The sequence below is a fragment of the Struthio camelus genome, chromosome 4 (assembly GCF_040807025.1).
Source record: "Struthio camelus isolate bStrCam1 chromosome 4, bStrCam1.hap1, whole genome shotgun sequence".
NCBI classification, from domain to species: Eukaryota; Metazoa; Chordata; class Aves; order Struthioniformes; family Struthionidae; genus Struthio; species Struthio camelus.
This window is the reverse complement of record NC_090945.1, coordinates 12,928,619-12,953,679: the sequence shown is the minus strand read 5'-3', so window position 1 is coordinate 12,953,679 and position 25,061 is coordinate 12,928,619. Positions and strand designations below refer to the sequence as shown.

The 25,061-nt window shown below is 40.1% G+C and overlaps 1 protein-coding gene across 2 annotated transcripts in view; it reads left to right on the top strand.

The window, feature by feature from the left end:
- Window positions 1–7,330: 7,330 nt before the first annotated feature.
- GPRIN3 (GPRIN family member 3) overlaps window positions 7,331–25,061 on the top strand; it is a 160,751-nt gene continuing 143,020 nt past the window's right edge. For both annotated transcript variants that reach the window (XM_068941552.1, XM_068941551.1), the window contains exons 1-2: window positions 7,331–7,445; window positions 8,807–8,880. The gene's annotated coding sequence lies outside the window, so the exon portion shown is untranslated. The remainder of the gene's footprint in view (window positions 7,446–8,806; window positions 8,881–25,061) is intronic.

Below are 25,061 nucleotides of genomic sequence, written 5' to 3'. Positions count from 1 at the left end.
TAGTCTATTTTAGCAGCCCCATATTTCCAAGGAAATACATTTATTTTAGAAGAATTGTTGTCAAGCTCTTTTTAAAAACAATGAATCATCTTGTTCATTTCAAACAACTCATGAATATTTTCATCAAATTGCTTAATGAAGCTCAGATTGCTATGCTTTTCTGCAGAGTTCTTCTGTGATAATCTGCAACAGCCCATTATTGATTCCTCTCCTTCTCCTTCATAGGCCATATGTCAAAAACATCTCTTGAACTGGACATCTATTAATACTGAAATTCATCTTGATGTCTCAGCAGAAAGTCTATTGATTACTTCCATGGCAAATTGATATCAGGACAGTGAATACTGTAAGATTCCAGTTTTATAATTATTAATGTTGTATAAGTGTCTTTTTTCCTTTAGTAAAAGGAATGGGGAAGAAAAGCGCAGTAGTATGATTTCCCAGCATGCTAGCAGAGACTCTGGGCCTCCAAAGGCAATAACTGTGAGTTATCTGACTAATGAGAGCAGTCAGTTGCCAGCTATGTCAAGAAACTTTGGAAATAGCAGATATAAATATAATATATATACACACTTCTATCTTCTCTTCCCAGGTTCACAGGTCTGGACTGCTTTATTGTTTCTATATTAAGGAATCAAGCTATTTTGTTACTCACGTACTGCAAAGTACATGTCACAAGTCATGCACTTCTTGAATAAGCTGTGGAGAACAGTATGTTATATGTATATGTGTACATTTTATATATATATAAAATGACTCCTGAGACAGGCCTTTTGTCTAAGCTTGTCATAGTTGATTATTTTCTAAGTTAAAATCAGCAAATCAATCATAGCTTTCAGGTCATTTAAAATATACCATAGGTGATAGGTTTAAGTCTCACGCCTCTTACAAACATGCCCTCGAATGGCCCTGAAGGTCTGTGGGACCCATGGTTACTGTGGCAGCAGTGTGATGCAGCCCTCTGTAACAAGCTGCATTTTAACTAGAGTGCTTAAGGGCAGTCCAACCATTCTTTTCAGGTAAACTAAATGCCATTTTGTCTTATTTCCTGCAGTGAGATGAACGCTGAAACGTGAACTGCAGATGTCAGAACTGTTAGATGCTAAAGCTGAACTAAATAGAAATTATTTTATTCAGATGTAAAAAGTGTCTGCCTTGGGTATTAAAAATTCTGTTCTGGTAATGTTTGCTGAAGCAATGCCTACCAGAAAGGAATACACCTTAGAGCTCTATTTTCCTTAAGAGTCCAGATTTCAACTCAAACTGAAAAGAAAATCAACTCTTGCTTTTTTCTGTTTTGACAATTTTAATTGGCCCTATAACAGTTCCTAAGTAGACATACTGTAATAATGTTTTTATTACTGTAAATCATAGTGTTAATACTTGTTACACGTCTTTAGTATAATGACTTTGAAGTAATTGTATGTGTCAAAGGGATATAGCAAGAAATATCCTCCTCCCGCCACTGAGGACTTCCCTTCATTCCCTCAAGATGTTAATAGGCAGTTGAGGTAAATTATGTTGTCCTAAAACTCGAGGAAAAAAGTACATACCTATCCTCAAGGAGCACCTATTTTACTCTTTAGGTGATGTGCCTTCCTTTCTAGTTGAAGTTCCTTGTCCATTAAAACATCTCCGCTTTTTTTTTTTTTTCTTGATGCTACTGCAGAAGTCATTCCTGATGTGGTCTCTGCAAACCACCAAAGCCTCCTAATTAGGGAGAAAACTCTTTAGGCCTGCTTCATTTTGATTTTCATTGCTTGGGTACTCTAGGCCCAGTTATTCTCATATGAAAGCATCCGAGGTGGACGGCGGCTCAATGAGCTACATGAATTTCAGCATGGAGACTGCTGTCTTCAAGAACTGGGAGACTGGAAAATTCAGAACAGGGCATTTAATGGCTGAAACTCTTCCAAGAGTACAATAGCAGACAGCTACAGAACAGCTACCTACAGGTATTTATAAAATATTAATATACTACACAACTGTTTAATTGCCTCTAGGCTTGAGCCAAAGCTCATTGAAACCAACGTAAAGATTCCTACCAACCTCACAGGGATGTTAATTCCCATAGCTCCAATATACATTTGCTCTTGTAAAAATTACATGTTGCAGTTTGTACTGGTGTGATGAGTTTCCAGTTCTTTTCTCTGCAGATGTTGGGGAGAGAATAACTGTTGAAATCTTTGTTTTCTGGGGTTTTCTAAAGCACTGGCTCTGCGACACCTTTTGTCAGGTAGGTGATGTACAGTGGAGGTGATATTTCAGGGCTCTCACCCCTAACTCGGTGAAAACAAAGGGAATCTCTTTTATTGACCTCCAGGGGTATGGATGATTCCTGGTACTTGTCTTTAGTCTACAGAGAAATTAGAGTTGGCAGAGATGAGAACATCAAGGGCCCTATGCAGAATATGTAAGAGTGGTAAGAGTAGCAGTTAAACAGCCAAGTCCTCATCCAGGTTTCTCAGCAGTGCTGCAGTCTCATACACTGGCAGAATACTGTACTGTAGATGCTGCGTTACAAAGTGCTCTACCCTGGATGTTGGGCTTGAACAGAGTAGCTTTCCTTAGGTATTACAACCTTGGAAGTTGTAACGACAGTCTCTCCTGCTAATAGTTACTTCATGACGTATTTATGCAAACTAAACGTTTGTCTTCCACACTAAGATAGCTTGGAAGATAAGTGGGAGGGGATAGATGGTTCTCTGATTATGGTAGTGGATTTGGGTTTGATTCCACTTCACACAAGGCTCCTAGTGAAGTGACTTTGACTAATCTGATATTCTTCAGCCGCCAGTTTGTGGCTTTCACTGTTACTGGAAACGATGCTAGTAATGGTCTTCACAAGGTATCATTCTGCTTGGATATGCACAGGTCTGAACCAATAGCATCTGTTTTCACATAACTAGTCTCACTCTTGAATTACTGCAACAAAAAAACAAATGAAATCTTAACCTTTAGTATCTCCATGCTGCATTTGAATGGAAGATATCATCTGTTTAAAAGCAGACGTAAACAACCTTTCTCAAGCCTGCCTGACATTTAGTGTGTAACTCAGGAGGTTTCTCTGATATAAAAAAGCCTAGCAGATGGAGAAACAGCAGGTGGGACCTCAGATGAGACAGCCAGAAGGTCGCAAACAAGACAGGAAACTAGGTCAGAAGAGATTTCAATGCTGGAAGAAAAGCTTTGGAAACGTTTCTTCCAGTGGAGACTTAAAGTGGGTTTTGGGCTTTTTCAATTAATATTTGAATCTATACAGGTCATAGTTGAGAATTGTCTGATACATTTGTATGGTATATTTCTGTGGAAAAGGTGGAAGTCTGAGATTTATGACTGTGCTTATTTGAGCTGTGACACAGAAGATCTGTTTGTGAGAGGCTAGAGCACCCACGTGTTTCTGATTAATTTACAAGATTTAACAAGGAGAATGTTATGAGCCGGGAACGGCTGGGATGTATGGATCCTTGCACTTTATCTTGACTTCTTTTCTGTTCCTCTCTGCTCACCGTTCTTTCCCATTTGTTTCTAAATTTTCAGAGAGGGTGATGTTTTACCCTGTTCCCACTGCCAAGTGCCAGGTTTATTGGGAAATCTTATTCCCAATGTTGTCTCTAATACATGTAAGCGTTCCTTAGAGAGCCAGGGTTTAATCTTTGACCCTCTCTCTGAACTGAGGAAAGACTACAGCTCATGTCCTCCTCCAAGATGTTCCCATGATTATTGTATTCTGTGACATGGCAAGATGCAGGCACTATGCAAAAGACTGAAACACAGAGGCTGTATTTTGTTGAAGAAAGGCACTGTGTCTGTTTAAGGAAGGCAGAGGAGGAAATCAGAGAAGTAAGAGTAGATGTGAAAGCCTAGGAAAGAAATCTGGCTGTTGTCTATCTCCTTCCCCTAGACACAGCTTCTTGTTTCAGGGACTAATGATTTAAAAAAAAAAAAAAAAAAAAAGCATGGTTTTATAATGCTCCAAGGGGCACCTTAAGTAAATTCCAAATACGGCTGCTTTGCTCTCCACAAAGCAAAATTCCCTTGCTGTCTTTGCCCTAGCTTTTTTTATATTGAATTCCCTTTCCTCTTTTTCTGACACCTGAAGTCCTCAGCACAAAGGAAGTAAAAGCAATTGCCCAAGGGACTGTTCTACATTATTAAATATAACACCAAGTATGAAAGCTGATTTTATCAATCTGCTGTATAGAAAAGGGAATTCTGCAATGCCGAAGAAAAGGGCATTGTGCAATGCTCATTGCTGTGCTCTATTGTTTGATCCTTAGTGTACTCATATGGATTTCAGTTGTAAAGTTCCATAAAGTCTTGCAAAAACAACAAAGATGGTCATCTAACATTAGCATTTGATAAGATAGCATTGTGATGATTCAGATTCATTGCCCATTTTCTAAAGCCATAAAAATCCTTACAAGGAGCAGTTATAACAAGAAGAGAGGACACTGCTGTTAAGTGGAACGGAACAAACCTGTTAATGGTGAAAAAGTAAAGGCCAATAATTTAGAAATGCCACATTATGTGGCCAAAAATAAATGGAGTCTGTTATCTCAGCCACTAAGTGACAATGGTAGTTGGCAAGGAAAGGTCATGGCAGCTCCCATGAAACACTTTGCATCTAGGGTAACTAATCACATTGTGCTGGGCTTTTGTAACAAAACTGCTACAAAAAAAAGCCCCTCCTCCCATTTCTTCAACCTCCTCACTCCAAAATCTACTGCAATTCTGGGCCAAGAATGAACTAAAGCAGTGATGTGTTTTGTTTGAATGCTCTTAGGTGTAAAATAAATGAAGGTGAATTCAAAGCCTTTAATTTTCTTTTCCATTCTCAGTTTTATGAAAGCTCAACAAATTCGAATATGATAATTCCAGTCTGTTAGTCTGTGAGAAAGAGCTGCTGTGCACTAAAAGGACAGATCTCCTATATTAATGCATTTTATGGACAGATGGTTTTTTCCTCTCATTAAATAGGAGCGGTTCAATGCCTGCATTTTTATCATCTTGTTTATTGTTGACTGCACCTGATGGAGAGCTGCAGGGTATTCTGTTTGAAAAATATCTGAAAAAATTAAAGGCATCTCTGGAAGCAAGATTGTCATCTTATTTTTTCAAATTTCTTACATTTTAGAATGTACCTAAAATATGATTTGATATGTCCTTATGGAACCATCATGGATAATGTTGTAGGTACCTTTTTTCTGTTTGCCCATGTTGCTTTGGGTGCTTTTCAAGGCATCTTCCCTTAGAAAAGTGTCCATCTTTAAAAATCAAGGTATTTACATATATAAGTATATACATATATATATATATATATTAATGGAGGGATACTGTGTGTGCATACATATGTGTACGTGTATGGGCATTACTATTAAGTACAAAAGTGCTGGAATTCCTTAGAGGCAAAGATTATCCTAAATTCAAGGGGTGCATTTTTAAAGGCATTTAATACAGACACTGGGTAATGTATTAAAAGCTTCCATGTTTTTAACCTCACAATTAACAGGCCAAGTCTTCAGGGGAACTTTGCTGGTAACTACATAACTATATAAACTCAGGAGTGGCTTATCCTCGCAGCAATGCAGGGTTACCAATGTAGTTTGGTCCCTATACCCTTTACAGTGAAATATGCTCTCTTAATAAGAATGTATTGTTGCCATTATGCTTCTGGACTAAGTACAGCTTGATACAGCTATATCAGTCAAGAACCATATTTATTCACACCCCTGTTGTGCTTAGTGCTGTTTTAGGGCCTAAAAATGCTTGTTACAGTGCCAGTTCCACCTGACTGAACATGATAATAAAACACCCTCCCCAGAAACTTTAGCTTTACTTAGCTACATGATAGCTTTCTTGGCAAGCTTTTATTATGTGGACATGGCCTTCTGCTCCTAGGAGTCCCTGCATTTATTTATTTCTTTTAAACCACTGACTCTCAGAGGGATGTTGGCTCCTGTGTGATCATGAGCAAGTTATTCATGTCAACTGCCCACGCTCAAACCCTCATGTTAAATACATGGTAGTCTCTCTTTCATGAAGAGATAAGCTATGCTGCTTAAATAGAGGGAATTATTTTGAAGTTGAATATACACCTGAATAGATGAGCATTAGCAGAGCAGCTGTGTCCCAGAGTAACTTGTTTGAATGTCAGCTTTTCTCACAATTCACGCAATCTACACTGGAATTTCTGCCTGTGATAATGATATGTGTGGCACCTATGAAAGTATTAACTCGATTGCAAGGCAGCTCTTAGGGGCTCTGTTAGCTGGCTAATACAAGTCAGTCTTGATGGACTCAGATCAAAAATGCAAGTTCACGCAGGAGGGTGGGTAGATCTGAAAACCTGGGGACACTGAAGGGAACTGGCAGAGGGCAGGAGTGAGAGAGAAAACTTTTGAAAACTCTATGAGGATGCTGTGGGTGGAGTTCCTTCAGAGTTCAGTTCTCTCAACCCCTGCAGGCCACTTAAGCTGTTGTCTGACTTCCTGCTAGCTTTCTAATTACTGCTGCTGAATACAAAGCACAGGTACTGCCATGTAAATAAAGTTTGTGTTTAGTTAATTGCAAAGAATTTTGGCATTGTTTAAAGTGAATTGCCTGTGCTTGCCCAGCTCCCATTGCTGAGTATCTAAAGGCAGCTCTTTCTCCACCTAACTGACAGGGACATAATTTTTAGAAAAGGTGCTGACTTAAAGTGAGATTTACCTCATCTCATGAGGGAGACATGGAAGGAAAGGAGGCATGGAGAACAGCATGTGGCTGCACTGTTGCAAAAAGTGGATGCGCTTTCTAGAAATATGTGGGGGGCGTGCCAGCTTTGCTGTTTCTTCAGTACCTGCAGAAGTCATGCTTCCAACACAGGGCTTGCCTTCTGCTCGTGTTTGTGATGGAGATGAAGGGTTGCCATTAGAAAATTAAAATCAATGGGCAAGTGCAGATCCTGCAACACAGTAGCTGTAATCAGTGGATACACAGCAAGGGCATCCTTGGTAATGCAAGATATAGAGGAAGACTTTAATTCAAAATCTGCTAATTGCTTATGGTGTCATTGTAGAAAAGTCACCCTAGCTGAATTTGTTCCCCTATCTGTAGAACAGAAATAATCATACTTGAAAAGTGTTCACAGAGCTGGGAAGTGTTATTACTGTTAATTCTGAAGCTAAGCTGACGCCCTTGACTGGTATGGACATAATACAGTAGAGAGAAATGAAGAACTGGGAATGAATTTCTAGCTAATTTCTACAGTTGGATTTTTCTTTTTCTCTGCCTTCTAATGCTTGTCACATGTCTTTGTCTTTTATCAGAACTGAATGGTTATCCTGACTTAGGGAAAACACAAAAGCACGGAGTTAAATCACAGCATGAAGTCAAGACAACTGAGCCTGAAAATGCAAAAGAGTTAAGACAGCAGGCTCCTCTGTGTCATGCAGGCATTACTGGTAAGTTATCCTAGCCATACTGCTCATAGAAGGCTGACTTAAAAAATAGCTTCAAGTTTTCTTGATTATAACAGTTATCATTCTACTAGTGGCAAAGATCGAGAAGTCTTTTCCTCTAACTTCGTAATTTAAGCTGAAAACAAAGAATGGGTTCAGCTGAATCTAAAATAGGAAACTTCATAAGTTTTCTCATTAAACAAATTGAAACATGAGTGTTCAGTTTGCTCTTATCAATTTGCACAACATCAGCTTGCTGGTGAAGATTAATGTCAGCTGGGCTTTTATATTGCTTGATATAAGGTGCTTCCAGCCTCCCAGATCTGTGGACATGCCATGTGCTGGCCCTCTATATTAGGCTGAAACCTGGATCCCCACTGCAAAAGCCCCTGGACTCCTGAGCTAGAGGAGAACCATGATTTGCTCTGCTCAGGTCTGAGCTGGGTGATTGGGTGAGCAAGACTAATTGGTGCTCTGGTACTGTTGTCCAAACGCTAGAAATAGTGTGCATCCTTCCTAGCCTTTTTGGGTTTTCTTCCACAGTGGATTATTTTATGGATCATTTAATCCTCCAGCATATGGAAAGAATTCCATTCACAAACGTGAATGGTTTTTTCGACACTGTTCCCAAAGCACTCCTGCCACAGGAATAACGTCTTTTTATCTTCGAACTTCTGTCCTTACCTTTCTGCTGATCTTTCAGTGCTCAGTTTCAAAGTCAAAAACGTGTTGACTCTAAGGTCACAACTTTGCACATCCCTCATTCCTAGTGGACTCTCTTTAGAGACATGACATACAGAAAGCACAGGATCAGGACAATGGGAGATGCACCGATGTAAAGAAAAAAAGGTCCTTTTTTTTTTAACTTAAGCTAATGTTATTTCCACAGTAAATGGTTATGAAGGTGTTTATTTTGTGGGTATATTTCTAATTCATGAGTAGGTAGCTCAGACATCTAAAGAGAAATAGAACAACACAGCTAGAGAACAGAAAGCAGCGTCGTTATGGCTTCTTCATAATTTTTTTTCTATATAAGTGATTCTGGTTACATCTCACAGTATAACGAGTTTGGGTTTGCTGAGCCAAGAAGGAACCTTGGAATAAGAGGTCCAGGTGAGAACCAGGTGAGAATAGGCACTACAGAAGCCATATCCCTTTTCAATAATAGAAACAATTAAATGTCAGGCAGACCTCAGACTCCGGACTTGTTATTCTGCTCATTGTGATCAAAGTGTATTTTCATGCCTATCTATCTGATTTCCCTCTCCAGAAAGGATTCTGTGGGCATCTTACTGTTTTTAAATCCCACTCTGCACACTACTTGCCTATTCAAAAATCCTAAAAGAAGCCATTTCTTCTTACAGTCACTGAGAATGTCCTGGCTTCAGATTTCTGCCTTCCTCTTTGCTGACGTGAATCAGATTTACCTTCTCCAAAAGTAAGTTGCCACAAACTTTGTGCACGTGCACAAGGCTTTATCTATCACTTGAGAAAAGATTACTGATGTACAAAGAGTGCTATCAGTTTCCCACTGGCATTCACTCAGGTTCACACAGTAGTATACCTTCACTGCCATTTTTAATGATACGGATTGTAAGACAATCAGCATTTGTGACTGTAGAGTACAGTTTATTGGCCAGCTCATGGGTATCATATCTGTTTTCTGATGAGATTGTAAATTCTCTGGACAGGACCATAGCTTGTTTCAGATCTTACTTTCACAGTAGTTATATATCTATGGAATCCCAGGTGCTCCAGTTACTATTATTTATTGTCTGTGTTAAGAGAACATCCCCAGGCCCCGGACATGATTGGGGCAGGAGCTTTAAAACATCAGGTTGAAGAAACAGAGCTGACAAGCTGTAAATGGATTTGCTGCTATTTACAAAGCTGAAAGGCAGATGAGGGTATTTTTGTGACTTTTTAGAACATCTGGCACACCCCCAGTGTCATGCAAATAAGCAACAACATTGCAAGGAAAAACTGTGGAATACTTCAGCTTTAAATACTATCAGTCCCCCATTCAGCTCAAATTACCTGGGCCTGAGGGGGAGGGAGACTGTTTTTCAAATCAATTGGAAAAATAACTAGATTATAGACTGACCTGCTGAGGACTGTATAGTGATGATCTTCACATACAAGGTTTTTATAACCCCAAACTTCTCACACGTATTTGCCTATGTTGTATTTTGTGATGAAAGAGTAGGTAAACTTGAGTATGTTTAGTGAATGAGCATAAAATAACAGGGTAAGTGTGCTCATCTTTTTGTTAGAATGTCACAGCAAGGGCAGGGCCAAACATGTTCCCTATTGTAAACAATGAATGCTCCTTACCTCTTGAATGCTGGAACTGGAGCCCTCTGAAGGGTACCTGTGACTCCTTGCTGAAGCAGTGCAGTTTAAAAAAAAAAAAAACCCAAAACAACAAAAAAACTGTTCTCACCCCATAGCGCAGACAGCAAGCAAAGATTCAATACACGGGGTCTCCAGGGGCACAGACACATTATTTGAGAACCAGTATTTTAATTTGCCTATTAGCTCAAGTCTTTGTATTTGTGGCTTATGAGTGCTAATGATCAGTCGTGTTTAACAATAACCTACCTGAATAATCAGCCTTTAAAGACTTGCCTACTGCTTTATATAGCTAATGAAAAGTTTGCTATGCTCCTCATAGTGGCTTGAGCATAGGACAGAAAACTCTGCACAAATACCGTGCTATTTCTCATTAGTTCTTTATGAGCAAATTATTAAAAATGAGTGTTTCTCTACCGATCGTGAATAAACACTATGTCAGCTCTTTAAATGAAGAGCTGCATTTTATAATACAGTTTGTTTATGAACTGAAAGGTTTCAAAACAGAAGGGAAATCCACACTTAGGTTTCCAAAAATACTTAGGAACTTAAGCTTTTTCTGCTAAATGAGTTTTTGGCAAAATTCACTTTAATCCATGAATGACTTAAGTTTGGACGGAAATCTGTAAAAATTTCTCATGTTACTTGGAGCACCACATAATCTACTAATCTCTCCAGTATTTCCACTGTCTGTAACTGGACAGAAATATCTTAGACCCGTCTTCCACCCACAGCAAAATGTAGATTTATTGTTACTAATTTAGATGAGTGATCCCCCACCTTCTGAGACTAACAGCATCACCCATGTGTAGAGTGTCTTGAAAACCAACTTCACCTTTTGGGCTTCACATCAGAATATACTTTAAAAATCCTACCACAAATGGACATTCATACACAGCCATTTACCCATTGCAGAAACACAGTTTTGGAATAGGTTCTTCTAAGAAGAACAGTTTGAAAAAAAAAAAAAACAGCGGATTTGTAGCACTAACATGCCTTCTTTTTTCCCCTCCTTTTTAAAGTGACTGTTTGTCACTCAGGCCATCAAAAGAGGAGCTGAGAAGCAGAGAACCAGATTAGTTATAAGACTTTTTTGAATTAATGATTCACTAGATGACACTGTTCTGTTTATATTCAGTTAATCTAGTGATAAAATGGTGCTAAATTAATTCTAAGCAAATCAGGCTGTCAGCGGAAACAAAACATCACCTTTGAGTTCTGCTTACTCATCACTGCCTCACTGCTGCTTCTCCTGCTCCATGTTTGCTGCTCTCTTTGAGACATATGCACATGCAACCTGAAGTGTTGTGGGAAGCTGAAGAACTTGAAAAAGTCAGGGTCGAACAACTCCAACTCACAGTCTGGTGAATTTCCAGGTTAAATCCTTAGATTATTTGCTGGTGGACACACAGATATTCAAATATCAGGGTTACAAACAGATATAACCTTTTATCTAAGCACACTTCTGAGAAGCCAGGATTACCTGTTACCACCTAACACACCCTACGTAGGTGTTTAAATAGGAGCCTATTTGTGGATACTGAGCACTTTTTAAAATCTGATCTCAAATTTTTAGCCCTAGGCATGCCAAGACAAAAACCCATGTGATGGAGGCCACTAGTAAGGTTTTGTTGGTTTGCCCTTTTATTTGGGAGCAGGTTACTCTCTTTGAAGCCTGCACAGTATTTCTGGGCAGACTCCCACACTGAAGAGACTGCTCTTGATTTCTCTAAATTCCTATTGGTTAGAAGTTATGATCCTTTTGTCGCGTGTCGTTTGTAACTCAGATGAAAAACAACATCTGTTCAAATGGAAGAAAGCGGGCTTGCTCTGTTTAAGTGTCTCTAAAACCACCAGTTTAACTCTGCACTAAATGTATCAAAAGCTTTTATTAGTGAATTCGTATTTCTTGAATCAGCTCTTGACTTTCACTGAGTCTCGTCTTACACATCACACTCACGTTAGCCTATCTAGCTCTCAAGTGTCATTTTAAAGGAGATAGACGGCGTGGGTTTTTGGGGGGCTGATTTTGAATCTTAGTTTCTTAGTTTTGAATCTTTTCAAAGAGAGCTGAAAAAAAGAGTAACAAATCCCTAGGAAAAGTGCAAAAAAAGCCAGTTCTTCCACCCCAACCTGAGGAAAAAAGCTACTGTAGAAACATCCAACAAGACAAGTCTACCAGTCTGTCCTTTTCATAGCAGAAGCCTCCTTCATTTCTTTTTCATCCCTTTTTCCCCCACTGGCTTTGACTTTCTCAGCTTACCCATTCTGGAGCACAAGGTGATCTCAAGCGTTTGAATTCACTGATACTTGGCAGCATCCTGCTGTGGCTTCTAGGAAGCAGCTGGCCGGATCTTGCACCAACTAGGCAAAGACTAGGACAAAGAACACATGTTGTGAGGATGGAGTGAAGCTGAATAAGCAGAACAGAAATGAAAAAGCAAGAGAAAGGCCTATTGCAAAAAAGGGAAGAATGCACACAGAGGGACGTTCCACTTTTTTCCTGTCCTTAGTTACTGGAGAGCATGCTCTGCATGCTTGAACATCTGGCTCTTTCACTGCAGAGGGACTGTGGCTACTACTATAGCTGGCTATTTTATAGCCATAGCATTAACAAAATCAATCTGGACTCAAACTGATGACTCAGTGTAAGAAAGTATACAGCAGTTATGCCATGCCATCCATTTCTAATCTACCTGCTGCTTTTTTATTTAATATTTCTTAATTTGTTCTTTGTACCTCCCTTTTCCATCCTTTGCCCAAATTATATTACTAATGATTAACTGCATGTGGCAGTCCTGCGTTGTGATCAACAACAGATTATTTCATGCAGTGCCACAGCAAAACAGCAAGTAAGAAAATTCAAGCCTAAGAAAGCAGTAATTTATTACACTAGATATGAGTGCTTAGTGAGTCATACTGCTGACAGATTCTGACATGTAACTGATCTCATAGAGGTTTTCTTCTTTTCAAGTTCTGTCTTCTTCTCTGCTCCAGATGTACTGGAGCATGGACAAATAATCCCCTGGTTTGAATTTTTTGTCTGTTCTTATCAATAAAAGCTGTAGAAAAGGGACCCTAAACTTGAAAACTGGTAAATGTGTGAAGGTGTAACAGGGCTTTTGTTTTTTCCTGTCATGTGATCCTTGGATACTGTTAATAGAAGATGAATGTTAACAGCAGGTATTTTGGGACTGTGAAATATAGTCTGGAGGTTAATACCACCTGTTAAGTGAAAAGATATTTATACCAGCCAAATTTTTTCCAAAAAGAAATGTGTCATGGTCAGTCTCCTTGGGCTTTAGGGTATTTGCTCAGTGCTAAGATATGAAAACTTAGGTTAAGGCAATGCTTTGAGGTGCAACTTTACTCCTAGCTGAGTACTATAAACACTAGGTTAAGCATCCCTTATCTCCTCATGGTTAAGCAGTTACCTTCATGAGTAAGTTACTGAAGTCTTTCCATGGGGATGATGGCAGTGTGATTTGGCACTGGGGAAATTAGAAGCCCTATTTATCTGCATGTTCACAGAGTAGTTCTTCCATCTTGAGATAGCTGTGCAAAGGGGCCAAAGGGTAGGGCTGTTCTTGTAGAAATTACAACTGGGTGGAGCATTTCCTTCTCCATAGATGATTATTAGGCATCTTATACAATCTTTGAGATTCAAAGTAGAACTTTATTTCAATGTGATGGGGTGAGGAGGGGCTCAGGAAAGATACTGAGCTTAATTAACGATCCTAGTGTGCCAAACATTTCTAGATCTTAGCAGGAGTTGTTAAGAAAATAGTATGAAATAGCATTTGAACATTTATAGTGACAAGGAATCCATAATGCTTTAGCTTCTGACTCTTCCTTAGCCCTGGTTTCTTGAAGGAAAGGAGAAGCACCACAAGAAAACAGTATGTGTTCAACTCTTTGCTTATAGATGCAAACACATTATTAAGAGACTGGATCAAATACATCTAAGAGGATTAAAAATGGGTTATACTTGAATTTGGTGTCTGTTTGTCTGCTAGCTTTAGTGATTTGTTTGCGAGAGGTAGGCTTATTGTCTCCTGTAATGCTGTGATGGAAACTCTTTGTGAACGCTGAGATGACTTAATGGAATAGAACAGATAAACTGTTGTTATAGTTATTCTTGCTGAAAAGCTTGAGTTACTAGTTAAAGTAATTTACCTTGGAACTGTAACATATATTTAAGGAAAAAAAAAGGAAATTTTGAAAGGTCTTTGTAATTGTTCTTATTTTACATTGCTCTTAGTATAGCATAGGTTATTAAAATATATTATAAACTAGTCTGTTGTATAGAGGTGCCCCAATTCTAGAGTTCAGATGAAAATTATTTGGAAGTGACTTAAGGTGACTGTGAACCTGAGTTTGTGGCTGAGAGAGACAAAGGGGAGAAACAACTTCCTTGTGTTCTGCATCAACTTTAAGTTGCTTTGAGTGTGTCTCTTGTCCTAACTACATTGCTAAATTCATAAAAAGTGCTACTTTGAGTTTGGAAAAACTCCAAATGTTCATCTTTGTGATGACTAGAAAAAACAAGTTTTTTGAATCTCCTTTTCGAACATTTTGAAATCAAAATTTGAAAACTTTGAAAAACTTTCAAAGTTAGCACTTAGCACCCCAAAAATCATTTTAGATTAGTATCTAGTAGACTTTAATTACAAGTGATAAATAGCATGAAGTTTTAGTATTTCTCAACTGTGTATCAAAACAGTAGTATATTTTTCAGAAGACAAGTGCCATATACACGTTCCCCAAGCAAAGGAATGAGCACAGTGCCTAGGAAGCTGGTGCCTGTGCCAGGGCAAACTGCGGACTTTCCAGCTCCTCTGAGGACTCGTTTGTCAGTGAGATCATGGAGGAAGCAAGGGAAATGGGGAAGAAGCAAAGATGAAGCCTAGTAAACATCCTACAGAAAATGGTTTTGGGGCAGATGGAAGAACTGTAGCGAAAAGAGTAGCAACAGAAATGAACACGATAGAAAAAGCTAAGAAACAGCAGAGTAGAGGCTTTGAGAGCTCTTTCAATAGAATGAAGAGGGCAGAAATGTGACTGAAATGTGCCTGAGAGAGTCTGTGGCTGAAAGAAGGGGAGCTCTGGGCATCTGCTGGGTGCTGCCTGTCAGGTAAGCTCAAAGAAGACAGAGAGCTGGGCTGATAGCTGTAGAGGTGGGTCTTGGCACAAAGTCCCACTTGTAAGGGATCCCAGCCATGAGAGGTAGAATTGAGATGCTTAGCTGTAAAGCTCCACCTTCTGAAAGTGCTCAGCCTATTAATTAAAAAGGGATATGTGAGAATTATCACTTCTACAGAACTGTTCATGGCCTGATTTTTTCCTTTTTCTTTTTATCCCATGTTCCAAGAAGATTTGTCTTGTTGCCAGCCTCACCTTAAGAGTCTTGAGAAGGAGTTATTTAAGGTAACACACACTCTAGCAGACACAGCCGGTGATTCAGACAATACTTTCGGAAAAGGAAACTGTTGACTAGTTAAAATGACTTTTGTGCAAAGACTTTGCTTCTCACCAGAGACCTTGTATGAAACATTTAAATCTCAAGTGCATTATTAACAATAACAGAATATAAAAGAAAAGCAAACAACCTTTAAATATACCCTGGCATGCAAAGCTACAGCACACCTACTCTCCTAAATTGCCCTTCAGCGCTTAGTCACCTCTTAGGAAGCCTCCTAATCTTTGAGCATTGAACTGTGTGGTGGGATGGTGGGGAGGTCGTCTGTGCTACTCATGGGCCTGATCACTGAAAATAAGCAGGCTGTGTCGTCCCTTTACCTACTCTGGGCAGCCAACAATAGGGTGTTTGCTTCTTAGCTGACCAGATGCTTGTATCTAATCTTGGTGTTATAAAATACACTATTCTTTCTGCAAAAAGGCCAGTTCTGTAAAAATATGTGCAAATGTCCAGCATTCTATGGCTCCTTTCTGAAGATAGATTCTATTTATGGGTGTACTATTTATTGTTCTCCTCACCCTCTCTATATTTTTATCACTATTTTCAATTTTGACTAATAAGTTTATTTTTATCTAGGGGGCAGAGGGCTGGAAGGCTGAAATAAAATTTTGGCTTTTAATGCTAGCACAATCACAAATATGCTGATAGAGCACTTGGTGTCTCAGGAGATCTATAATGGCATTTTTTTCCACAGGTCTGAATGTGTCGCAAGTTAGTAAAGGAACCTATTGGCTTGTCAATATATTATAGACCTCTCACTGGCATCAAGTTTCCAGCAGCACCTTTGTTGGAATTCAGAAAACATGGAAACAAATGGCTTCTATCTCTTCAGCTCAGGTTTACAGCCTTCTCACAAGCTTCTTCTGGGTTGCTGTATCACATTCCCATTTGGCCACCAAAGCAGAGGATTTTACTCCATGCCTAGTGTCAATCTAGTTCTTTTCAAGTACGCTAAGGTAGTTCAACTGATGTTTACAGCCCTGCTAGAATGAGGAGTTAAAAATAAGCCTGTGCAATACATGGTCCTCAGGCAGTTGCTAATCCAACTTCTTGATAATAGAAGTTCACTGCATGGTTTGAACACACACAAATGAGTTGGGGACTTGGCCAAATGGACCATTTGAGCTTCTTAAGATTCCTCTGTCACTGCGAATGGATGATCGAGAAACTGCTGTCAGTTCAGGGTCACTATTCCAGCTACTTTGCTGACCCAGTCAAATGGACAGTTGTGATTCTTGTATAGTGCAAGAATTTGGAAAATATGAAGTAACTGTGACAGGGTACAGTACACAGCTTCTCAACTGAGTACCTGACATACTGCCTGAAATCTCTTTGTGCAACATCCAGAAAATATTAGAAACATAGTTCCAAGATTGGCCCAACTACTGGAAAATTGCCTGTCAAGTATAAACATTAAATTAACAAGGCCTGTACTGAGTATGCCCTGCTGCAACAAACACTGGCATGACACTGACTTTTCTCTCTATTTGAGATCACAGAATCACAGAATGGTTGAGGTTGGAAGGGACCTCTGGAGATCATCTAGTCCAACCCCCCTGCTCAAGCAGGGTCACCTAAAGCAGGTTGCCCAGGACTTTATGCAGACAGCTTTTGAATATCTCCAGGGACGGAGACTCTACCACTTCTCTGGGCAACCTGTTCCAGCGCTCAGTCACCCTTACAGAAAATAAGTTTTTCTTCCTGTTCAGATGAAATTTCTTGTGTTTCAGGTTGTGCCCGTTGCCTGCCCCTGGGCACCAGTGAGAAGAGTCTGGCCCTATCTTCTTGACAGCCTCCCTTCAGATACTTGTACAGATTGATGAGATCCCCTGTCAGTCTTCTCTTCTCCAGGCTGAAGAGTCCCAGCTCGCTCAGCCTTTCCTCCTATGAGAGATGCTCCAGTCCCTTCATCATTTTAGTAGCTGTTCACTGGACTCGCTTCAGGAGCTCCATGTCTCTCTTGCACTGGAGAGCCCAGAACTGTGGACCAAGTACTCCAGGTGAGGCCTCACCAGGGCTAAGTGGAGGGGGAGGATCACCTCCCTCCACCTGCTGACAACACTCTTCCTCATGCAGCCCAGGATACCACTGGCTGCCTTGGCCACAAGGACGCATGGCTGGCTCATGGTCAACTTGTTGTCCACCAGGACACCCAGGTCCTTCTCTGCAGAACTGCTTTCTAGCAGGTCAGCCCCCAGCCTGTACTGGTGCAGGGGATTATTCCTGCCTAGGTGCAGGACCCTGCACTGGCCTTTGTTGAACTTCATGAGGTTCCTCTCTGCCCAGCTCTCCAGCCTGTCCAGGTCCCTCTGAAGGGCAGCACAGCCCTCTGAGGTATCAGCCACTCCTCCCAGTTTCGTCTCATCAGCAAACTTGCTGAGGGTGCACTCTGTCCCTTCATCCAGGTCACTGATGAATAAGTTAAACAATACTGGACCCAGTATTGTCCCTGGGGGACACCGCTAGCTACAGGCCTCCAACTAGACTCTGCGCCACTGACCACAACCCTCTGAGCTTTGCCATCCAGCCAGGTCTCAATCCACCTCACTGTCCACTCATCCAGCCTGCACTTCCTGAGCTTGCCTATGAGGATGTGATGGGAGACAGTGTCAAAAGCCTTGCTGAAGTCCAGGGAGACAACATCCACTGCTCTCCTCTCATCTACCCAGACAGTCATCCCATCAGAGAAGGCTATCACATTGGTCAAGCATGATTTCCCTTTGGTGAATCCATGCTGACTACTCCTGATCACCTTCTTGTCCTCCACATGCTTAGTGAGGACCTCTAGGAGGAGCTGTTCCATCACCTTTCCAGGGATGGAAGTGAGGCTGACAGGCCTGTAGTTTCCTGGCTCCTCCTTCTTGCCCTTTTGGAAGACTGGCGTGACATTGGCTTTCTTCCAGTCCTCAGGCACCTCTCCTGTTCCCTGTATTCTTTCAAAGATGATGGAGAGTGGCCTAGCAATGACGTCTGCCAGCTTCCTCAGCGCTTGTGGGTGCATCCCATCAGGGCCCATGGACTTGTGGATGTCACGTTTGCCTAAATGATCTCTAACCCGATCCTCCTCAACCAAGGGAAAGTTTTCCTTTCTCTAGACTTTCTCCCTTGTCTCCAAGGTCTGGGATTCCTGAGGGCTGGCTGATAAAGTATTTTGTCTTCATTGCTCATATTTATTCTTTCCAAACCTGTTTTTTCTTCGGTGTTGTTTTCCAGGAAGTGATAAGAAAGATTTCAGTTGATGGCGATGGCTGGAACAGTGGAACTGACAAGCTCATTATTCTTTTCCAATCACGTCCTTTCTTAAAAACATTTATTTCTCCTTTTTTAAAATATATTCTTATCAAGGTTCAGTGGTTTATTAGAAGTTTGTTTATAAATTCTAAGCTTCAGTTGGAAGTGCATGAGTTTTTCTCGTAAAGAGTTGCATAACAACCATAATAGACTGTTTCACATTATATCAAGGCCCTTATACACTGATTTGATAGTTTGAAGAGGGCTTAAATTACACTTGAGTTTAAGCCTTCCCTGCCCACATACACCATTACACTTACATGCGTAATACACTTATTGAACAAAATTCTAGTTTGCAATAAATTTGGGGGGCAATACATACATTACATACAGAGTGTCTTATATCTTACTGGCTCCAAATCTATTACTCTGTGAAACTATGGGGAATATATATGGCCTTAAAAGGATTAACACTTTAAAGAAAATACAATGATCACTGCAATACTCTTGTGTTGCTGAGAAAAAGCTGCAAACTGCAATCTGCAAATATATTTATATTCAGTTAGTCTGGTTTTAATACACTCATGTTCTCTGCTTGCTAACTTAATACTCAGTGTATTTGCATTACAAAGGATGATGTTTTGCTCTGTGTTCAGTAATCACCACTAAAGGGTAGCTGATTGGTAGGTCCTAGGTGAAAAATATCCCTAGTCAAGGACCCTAACATGCAACAAGTAAAATTCAGAGCAATAAAATGAAAAGCAGGCTTGCCTGCCACTGCTCTGATATAGTAAGGGATTTTTTCAAATGAGCCTATGGGATTTAAATATGTGCCAGTTTTCATACATAAAGTAAACTCTAAACAAACCGGTCTGTTGGAGTAATCCTTCCATCTTCTCTTAGTATTTTTTGCTACAACTCCTAAGACCAAGGCAAAATGATGCAGTCTTTCTATAGGGGAACTTACAGACAAGGCAAAGAACTGATTTTATTGGTGATGGTGTTTTAAAATGGAAAATGAAGTGCTGCTTTTAATCCATTTTTTCCCATCTGTTATGGAATTTTTTCTATTTGTAAAGGCTAGTAGTAAGTTTTTCTGCTATCAAGCTCTATGTTGCTGAAACAGTTCTCATAACCTGTAGGGTTTAAATTAATATATTTTCATGTACTGTCTAGAAAGGAAGAGTGCAAAACATTACTGGAATGTGAATGGAGAGATATCTAATTCATTAGGCATTTGTTTATAAAGTCAAGCTGCTCACCTGGGGACCAGCATAGCTCTTGGCTGTGTACACTGGGCTCCCACACAGGGCAAGATTGAGAGTTGGTAGATAGAGGTTGCTTATGCTAAATTTCCATAGGAGCAAACTGCACCTTTGATCTGGATGTGTTCTGTGTCTATGAGTGCTGAGTGGGGCAATCCGTGGATAAAGAAATTGGGGAAATGAGTGGAGCTTTTCCATCTATCCTGTGCGAATGTCTAGGCAGTGGGGTGAACCACTGCTGTGGGTGTGTGTGCGCTTGAGGGTAGGGAAATATCTTCACTATCTCTTCACTCTTAGAAGGGTGTCGTGTCTTTAAGAAATGATTTCAAAAGGTGGAGTATTGCCTAAGATTTAGATATCGTAGTGATGACTCTGATGAAAAGATGTGACATATTGGAACAGAAAAATGATAGAATAATATCTTTAACCATAATACTGAGGGCAGATCAATGCAAGAGCATCCCGGCACAGAAAATTAATGTTGTATTCAGGAAACATGCTGGTGTTTTTGAAGGCATTAATAACTTCTGCTGGGAGATAACTCCCAGTACACATGATGAAATTCCCAGTAGCTATGAGAATAGTACAAAAACAAATCAACAAAGACTTCTTGGGGGCAAGTGCAACTGAAGGGATTATAGGGAAGGCAATCCCATGAGGAATTGTCAGATGCAGGTTTCCCTCAAAAGATGAAAGCAAGCCTCCTCTCAGGAGATGGGACTGCTTTGTCGGGAAAGGAAAAGGAATACAGTTTTGTTCACTTTAGTTTATTTCCTTCCTGAAATAACACCTTTATTTCCTGGACCTCTCCACTGCCTTTCTAGGAAATTTATCTGCAAATTGTTTAAATCTGCTTTTTCTCTGATCCACAGGGGTAGGCAGTCTATGACTGCTTTTAATTACCTTGTCATCTCATGTGGCAAAAGATTCCACAATTAATCAAAAGGTTGAACCTATAATGAAGTCTCACAGAATCTCAGAAGCTGCTGTGAGGAGGTGACGGTTAGCAGTTTCTGAAGAGATGAAAAATAACAGGAATTCTAAATGTTGTTTGTTTTTATGTTAACAAAATACATTTATAGGAGTGTATATGAAAATGCATATAAAAATTTCAAAGTCAAATATTCAAAAATGAAGAAGTACTGGAAGTTGTCTTTGTCCCCTGTGTATTAATTCATAATAATTGACTGTAATTATATGTGTATGCTGTGCTCTGTATGGGCTCTGCCTCATTCAGAAAGACTGTCCCTATAAAGGCGTCACATTCTCCTGCCTTACAGCCCTAGGTAGTGTTTATCCCACTCTGACAACACCTTGAGGAAAGTGTCCCTTGCAAATACTCAGCACCAGAAGAAAGGAGGACTGCCTAGAATTTTTAGCATGGGACTCTGAACAGCTCCTCTACCATGATTCACCTTCTTCCTCCTCCCTCAGATGCTGGGGGTGAGGTGGGGATAACAGTATCTTTCTGCCTTGCTCAGTGTGTGGGACTGTAATTTAGTGTATGGTCTATATCTACAGCAGCAGCGTCCTAACATCATCTGATGCTTCTAGATCCTGCATAAAGAGCTGCAAGCAGCTGCCAGTGTCTCTTCATGGTAGGCTGGGAGAAGATATGGGTGCCTAAGAGACTGCAGGTTGGAGTGGTTCACCCAGGAAATTTGTCCCATTTGTGTGCTTTTAAGAAATGGGAATAAGGACCAGCAGAACTGGCCAGAGGTGATATTTTAATGCCTGTCTCCCCCTCTCGACAAGAAAGAATAAAAACTGTAAGGGCTTCCTAGCTGACACACTTAAAATTCCAGATACTCTATGCTATGAAAATGAATCACGTTCTCATATGCCCTTTTAAAACAAAGAGGTTTTGTTTTAAAGAAATCCTTGAAAATGTAATTGTGAGACAACTGCTCACACACAGCATTTTGTTTCAGTTCTCCAAGGGTAAAATCCTATTGTGAACTCCGTCCTGCTATCTCACACGAAATCATATTTCCTTTTAACCTTATTCTGTCATCTTTTCCTGGAATGTAACTGAGGCCTTGAAAGCAACTCAGCTGCTGCAGTGTTTTGTGCTAAATGCAGCAAAAAAACCCACTGTGATCTAAAGGGTGACTGATGGATGTCTTAGACTGCCTGACTATAAATAATGTATGTATCTCAAAGCAAGTCCTTTCTGATTTTCTTCTAACCCTAACAGATGTGGTCAGTCCAGGTAGCTTGGATCCTTTCACTAAAAAAAAGCCCCAAAACCAAAAAACAAACAAACAAACAAAAATGTCAAGAGTAAGGCAACTTTAATTTTTAAATATTTCAGCGTTTGCTCCAAAATCCATTGAAAGCTTGGCTTCAGCTGGCTTTGGGACAGCCAGTGTCTCATTAAGCTGAAGTCAGCCAAAGAGCTTTGGAAGAGCTGTGACCTGACAGATGCTACCACCTCCCTTAAACAACAGCAGTGCACAGGCAGATTCAGGCATGGTGCTGCACAGTCTGATTGAAAGTTACCACATGAATGAGAGAAGTCCATATATCATCTTACTCTTTCAGATATCTCTCTGTCTTGCCAGGTAAATAAATTTGCAGTAAAGGATGGTACGTGTTTATTCTTACGGACCTTGAATTGTTTATCCTGATGTATTATAATGTATTTTTTTCAAACCAGAAATAGAAGGGATGTGGTTTATGTCAATACAGCAAGTTTGTGCTTTTGAAAGATTTGAAATTAATAACCACATTTACCCCTTTATGTTTGTTTGCTTTATTTTTCTTCTTTCTATTTTGTTCAGTTTATGCAATGGGAAATGTTATTAGCTGAGATAAAGATTAGTGCAAATATTAACGTAGCTATATTTCCTGCCGCCTGAGCAAGCTAGGCTTTTTCTTTCCTTTTTAAAATAAATCCTATTTATTTTTGTAATTCATGTTATGCTCATTTCCTTTCTGTCATTCCCAGTTATTGGCTGCTATTTGGAAGGGTGAATGCATGTGTCTTGAGGGCAGCCCCACACATTTCAGGAGCTCAAATACGTCTTAAACACATGCAAATGCATGGGGGAAACCCTAAGGCCTAGGCAGATGCCTGACAGGGTTGGTAGGAATTTGCTGTAGGAAAAGCTAAAGAGCACGTTTAATTTAGGGTCAGTTAAGCATTAACCTGCATGTGCTGCATCCTGAAAGCTGTGGTTTGAAGGCTTCCTATCCTGCTCTTTGCTACTGCGGACTGATCTTCTTCACTAGACTACCTGCTTTGAAATGTATCATGGCCTATCCTCTGATATGCCCCTGAGGGGGCTGTGAAAGCAATGTTTTTGCAGTTGTGCTGTGTGACTAATAGCCTCGCTCCAAAAAGAGAATATGGAAAAAGCCTTAAAGATGTTCCAGAGCTGGTAACGTTACCAGCGTGAGGCAGTCCCCTAAGCCAGAACTGTAACTATTAATGCAACAGTAGGGGTTGGAAAGGATACTAAACTTTAGGCTTCAGGCTTAAGCCAGTCTTGAGTTGACTGGGATCAGGATGGAGTGAACAAATAATGTTTTTTCACTTTGCATATGGCATTGATCTCACTGCACAGAAACAGAGTAGTGCACTCTGGCTACCATGTCTGATCAGTGGAGAGCAATTTCCATAGCAGAATTTTACATTTCACGATGAGCTTGTATTTTAATTCTTAATGTTAATGCTGTTATTAATTGCAGGGTGGCAGTACCTATAGGTTTCAGCCTAATCGAGATTCAAAACTCATGTGTGCTAGATGTTATACAATCACACCACCATATTTCATGCTCCAAGTGCTTTCTCGTAGCTCCTTGGGGGCATTGTATTCATAAGCAACACATAGTTAATTGTTGCTTTTGTTTCATTTCGTAGGGATTTTTTGAGAAGCTAAGTGCAACACAGTTATCAGGAATCAGAGATTGGCAGATGCCTACTTTTCACACAATTTTAAAGTAAATCTGCATTACCAAATGCTTTTATATCATAATGATGGAAAAAGGAAGGATTATGTTTTACCAATCGGCATGCACAGTAAAGGACAATGTTTAAAAAGTTTATGATCATCCAGTTTCATTTATTGGAGCTCAAAGGGTTATCACGCAATATGATAAATGTCGCATGTAAGCACAGCTGCAGAGCTTTTCTTCAGAAACTCAGGGTTTTATTTCTGTCTCGTGAAGCTGGATGCTAAGCATGTCTCTGAGGAAAGGGGAGCGATACAGAGCTTGGTGACACCTCCTGTGGAAGTGTGTGTTGCCTATCTGCTGGTAAGCATTGACGCTGTCTGCTTACAGCACCATTGCTCAGACTGGGTTGGGATAATTGCAGCCTCGTTAAGATTTTTCATACTTCAGATTATAGAAGATGTTGCAATGCAACATTTACGTAAAGGCCTCAAATCAACTTGACGTTTCAGTCCTGCATAGACCTGGTTTTGCTTTGGAGTGGTAGTGGTGAACCTAGCTAGTTTTGATGAAGGGGAATAATCAGATATCAATATTAATATCCTTATCTGCTCGCAAGTTCAGGTATTATGAGATATAAATGAATGATACCTATATTACTGTTCTGTAACATGCCACATTTGGGATCTCTCTGAATCCGATATAATCTGTGGAGTGGGGACTTTCTCCTGCAGAGATCTGGAAGCAATGAGTTTAGCAGTCTCCGACAGGCACGGTATATGCTTGCACATCCTGCATCTTGGACCAGGAATGAGCGTGGAAGAGACTGTGCCTGGCCCTGAGTAGCTGTCATAGGTGGGGAGAGATGCTGAAAGGCATCTTCAAGTGTTGTTCTTTGCAAACAACACTGCTCCTGCTGACTTCATTACTATGGGTGAAGGCTAGAGCTAGGTGTTTAGGACACCTTACATGGCATCCTTTTTACATTATAACAGCTGTTCTTTTGCTGTCAGCAGAATTTGTTTTATGGTTTTGTGCCTGAAGCAGCCAAAATGCTGGGGCTTTTGTGAAACAAAAGAACATGTTAGAAAACTTTATAGGGAGAGAATAAAAATGAATTTACTAATATCCAGACTTCCATGATGAAGAGCTGGTTCCCCTAATGTTTTTCACTGGCTTTTCCAGCAATATAAGATGGCAAGAGTAATTTTTTTTCCATTTTCCAGCCCATGTATCTAGGCTACAAACTCCCAGTATTATGCAGGGTATGATAACAAGAACTGCTGTTTTAGTAAGGTACAGATGACCAAAGACTGAATTTGTAAAAGCAAAACTCTTTCTGTTACGTGCGTTGGAGATGGCAGCTTTCCCAGTCTCTTCCTGTGCTGCAGGCAA